Source organism: Trichosurus vulpecula, chromosome 3, assembly GCF_011100635.1.
Source record: "Trichosurus vulpecula isolate mTriVul1 chromosome 3, mTriVul1.pri, whole genome shotgun sequence".
Classification (NCBI taxonomy): Eukaryota; Metazoa; Chordata; class Mammalia; order Diprotodontia; family Phalangeridae; genus Trichosurus; species Trichosurus vulpecula.
Window position 1 is genome coordinate 419,617,682 of NC_050575.1, and position 5,014 is coordinate 419,622,695.

Here is a 5,014-nt window from a genome sequence, read left to right on the forward strand (position 1 = left end):
ATTTAAAATTTTTGCATCAATATTCATTAGAGAAATTGGTCTATAATTTTCTTTCTCTGTTTTGACTCTACCTGGTTTGGGTATTAGTACCATATTTGTGTCATAAAAATAATTTGGTAGGACTCCTTCTTCACCTATCTTCCCGAATAGTCTACAAAATATTGGAATTAGTTGTTCTTTAAATGTTTGATAGAATTCACATGTAAAACCATCTGGCCCTGGAGATTTTTTCCTAGGGAGTTCATTGATGGCATGCTCAATTTCTTTTTCTGATATGGGGTTATTAAGAAATTTCACTTCCTTCTCTGTTAGCCTGGGCAGTTTATGTTTTTGTAGATATTCATCCATATCTCTAAGGTTGTCAAATTTATGGGCATACAGTTGGGAAAAATAATTCCTAATTATTGTTTTGATTTCCTCTTCATTAGAGGTGAGCTCACCCTGTTCATTTTTGATACTGGTAATTTGATTTTCTTCTTTCTTTTTTTTAATCAAATTATCCAAAGGTTTATCAATTTTGTTGGTTTTTTCATAAAACCAGCTCTTTGTTTTATTTATTAATTCAATAGTTTTCTTGGTTTCAATTTTATTAATCTCTCCTTTGATTTTCATTATTTCTACTTTGGTATTTAATTGGGGGTTTTCAATTTGCTCTTTTTCTAGCTTTTTCAACTGTATGCCCAGATCTCCTCTTTCCCTATTTTATTCATGTAGGCATTTAGGGATATAAAACTTCCCCTAAGAACTGCTTTTACTGCATCCCATAAGTTTTGGTATGTTGTTTCATTATTGTCATTCTCTTGAATGAAATTATTAATTGTTTCTCTGATTTGTTCTTTGGCCCACTCATGCTTTAGAATTATATTATCTAGTTTCCAATTAGTTTTAGCTTATTTTTCTATGGTACTTTATTAAAAATGATTCTTATTGCATCATGATCTGAAAAGGATGCATTGACTACTTCTGCTTTTCTGCACTGGATTGTGAGGTTTTTATGCCCTAGTATATGGTCAATTTTTGAGTATGTGCCATGTACTTTTGAAAAGAAAGTATATTCCTTTTTATCCCCATTCAGTTTTCTCCAGAGGTCTATCATATGTGCCTTTTCTAAAATTCTGTTTACCTCCTTAACTTTTTTCTTATTTATATTGAGGTTAGATTTATCAGGTTCAGGAGGGGGAGGTTGAGGTCTCCCAATATTATAGTTTTGCTGTCTATTTCTTCCCGTAACTCCCTTAACCTCTCCTCTAAGAATTTGTATGCCTTACCACTTGGTGCATATATGTTAAGCAATGATATTGCTTCATTGTTTATGGTGCCTTTTAGTAGGATATAATGTCCTTCCTTATCTCTTTTAATTGAATCTATCTTTACTTTTGCTTTGTCTGAGATTAGGATTGCTACACCTGCTTTTTTTACTTTAGCTGAGGCACAATAAATTTTACTCCAGCCTTTTACCTTAACCCTATGTGTATCCCCCTGTTTCAAATGCATTTCTTGTAAACAGCATATTGTAGGATTATGGTTTTTAATCCATTGTGCTATCTGCTTCTGTTTTGTGAGAATGTTCATCCCTTGCACGTTCAGGGTTATGATTTCTATCTGTGTCTTTTTCTCCATCCTAATTCCCCCTGTTTATGCTTTTATTTCTCCCTTTCCCCTTCTCCTCCTCAACAAAGTTTTGCTTTTGACTGCCGCTTTCCTCAGTTAGCCCTCCCTCTTTATTCCCCTCCTTTATCTTACTGTTACCCACTTGCTACTTCTCCTCTCCCTTCTGACCACCCCCCTCCCTTTTTCCCCCCTTCCCTTCCTACTTCCCGTAGGACAAGTTAGATTTCTAAACTTATCCGAGTATGTTATTCCCTTCTTGAACTAGATCAGATGACAGTAAAGCTCAAATACTGCTCTTCTCCCTCCCTTCTTTCCCTCTACTATAATATGTTTTTGTACCACTTCATTTGGTGTAATTTACCCTTTTCCACTACCTCCTTACCATTTCCCTCATAGCCTTCCCCTTATATCTCTTACTTATATTTTATATCTTTACATCAGTAAATTTATACAGGCATTCACAACCTATGTATATCCCTTTCAATTGTCATAATAGCTGTACCATTCACAAGAATGACTTATATATGTATATGCATATATATATATATATATATGTGTGTGTGTATATATATATATATATATATATATATATATATATATATATATATCAACATACATAAGATGATATAATCCCACATAAAGATGCAAACAACCTGCCCTTTTTGGTTAATAAGGTTTGTGGGGTTTTTCCCCCTGGTTACCTTTTTATGTCTCTCTTGAGTTTTGTATTTGGAGATCAAATTTTCCATTGAGTTCTGGCCTTTTCATCAGGAAGGTCTGGAATTCCCTTATTTCATTGAATGTCCATCACCTTGCCTGGAAAATTATGCTTAGTTTTGCTGGGTAGTTGATCCTTGGTTGTAGTCCCAGCTCCTTTGCCCTTCAGAATATCACATTCCCATTTCTCCTGTCTTTTAATGTGGAAGCTGAGAGATCCTGCGTGATCCTGACTGTAGTTCCACGATATTTGAATTGCTTCTTTTTGGCTGTTTGCAGTATTTTCTCCTTGAGTTTATAGCTCTGAAATTTGGCTATAATATTTCTTGGTGTTTTCAGTTTGGGATCTCTTTTCAGGGGGTGATGGGTGAATTCTTTCAATGACTATTTTGCCCTCTGGTTCTAGGACCTCTGGGCAGTTGTCTTTGATAATTTCTTTGAATATACTGTCAAGGCTCTTTTTTTCGTCGTGGATTTCCAGTAGACCAATAACTCTTAAATTGTCTCTCCTGGATCTGTGTTCCAGGTCAGTTGTTTTGCCAATCAGATATTTCACATTTTTTTCTATTTTTTCATTCTTTACGTTTTGTTTTATTCCTTCTTGGTGCCTCATAGATTCATTAGCTTCCACTTGCTCAAGTCTAATTTTTAATGAGTTAGTGTTTACATTTTGCTTTTGAGTCTCTTTTTCCAATTGGTTGATTTTGCCTCTCAGGTTGTCCTTTTCTCTCTCGAGATTCTGAATCTCCGTAGCATTTCGCCAGTCTTATTCTTTAGGGACTTGATTTCATCAGTGGATTTTTTTTCCCTTTTTTCCATTTTTTCCATATTTTCTTTTAGCTCCCTAATTTGGTTTTTAAAATCCTCCTTTAGCTCTTCCAGCAGTGCTTTCTGGGCTGGAGACCAGTTCATATTACCTTTTGAGGTATCTGATGTATCTACAGTATTGTTACTCTCCTCTTCCATATTTGTATTTTGATCCTGCCTGTCTCCATAAAAAGAATCTATTGTCCTCGGTTTTTTTATGTTCTTCTTCATGTTGGTTTGCCTTTTGCTGGCTTTACAATGAATTTCTATCTGTGGGCCTCAGGGCTTTCTGTCCCAGCTTTCTTATTCTAGGGGTTGTGAGTCTAGAATTATAACCTTCAGTTTCCTGAGGTGTGGGGGAGGGATCTGGCTCCCTGGCATCTCACTCCCTGTGGGTGCTCTCTAGCACTTGCTTTTCAGCAATGGTCTCAGCTGTTTGTTGTTTGAGCTGATGTCTGGCACTTCCCCTGGGGTAGCAAGGTTACATCTGGGCTCCTGGCGTTGACCCCTGCCGACTCTGCCCCTCTGGGACTGATGAACTTCTGCTATTTGACCACTGAAGCCCCACTACTTTCTGCTCAGTTCCAGCGTTCTTTTTTCCCCCCGAGGGATTCTCTGAGTGGGGAGGGGAGGGATTAGAGCTGTTTACCTGGACATTAAGAACTCCCGGAAGTTCAAGAAGCCGCGTTTAATACGTTTGGGCTGCAATCTTCTGGAGACGGTGTTTCATGGGTGGCGTTGCGCTGCCTCTCATCGCTTCCACAGACTGCCGTCCTGTGTTGGGAGGTCTGGGGATCTCCGCCAGTTTCAGGCACCCAGATTTCTCCCAGCCCATCTCCCACGTGGATTTGCCGGCCAGCCGCTTCCGCCTTGGTCTGGAACGGCTCCGCACCGAGCACTCTCTGAGCCCACAGGTTCGTGCCTCCAGCCTTTCAGACTCTCCCGGCTCGGAAATTTGCCCCACACAGACTGCTCGCAGTTTCTGACTCTCTCAAATCTGCTCAAATTCACTTTTTTATAGGAATCTGACAGACCTTGTGAGAGAGCTTCGATAAGACGCTGCCTTCATGGGGCCATCCTGGCTCTGCCCCCCCCCTCCCCAAGGCTGGGCTTTTGACCTCAGATCTGTTCTCTTCCCTAATCCTCTACTAACTGTTTTTTGGTTGGAACCTCTCCATTCCTTCCCCACCACTAGCCCCTATTACTCCTTCAGGAATCTGATGAATTCCCACTAATTTCTCCCTTGAGCAAACCCCATCTAAGGCTGGGAAGGTGTGGCAGAGGTTCAGTGATGTTGGTTGGCCCTGGGCTCTTCTCCCTTCCCCCATGAACTGAGATGCTGAGGAACTTTGCTCAGAATGTTTGCCTGGCCTGGCTTTCATGGACATTCAACAGTGCTCCAGTACTGCTGCTACTGTTGCACTGGCAGGAATAACAGACACTAGGGAAGGAGTCAGGGAGGAGTCTGAGGCAGAGAGCTCATTTTCTCTCCACCAGGGTCAGGTGCTAGCTCTGTTGTGGGACCCTCAGTTTCCTCATCTGAACATGGACAAAATGATATACATCTTCCCTCACTGCTTATACTTATTTAGTTTCTGTGTATTTGCTTTTGAGAAATATATAAGGATAGAGACTGAATTTGGGATTTCATTAAGAATTGGGAGCTCCCAGGTGAGGTCGTTCCCTCCACTTGTCAATGTTAGCCCCCTCTCATTCACCTAAAGCCTTGGGGAGTCCCTGGAGAGTACCAAGAGGCTAAGTGGAATGCTTGGAGTCAACAGCCAGTGTAGGTCAGAAATGGGACTTGAATCTCCAACTTTCAAGAAATCTTTCTTGACTTTAAGGCTGGCTTTCTTTCAATTCTGTGTTGTTGTTGGGG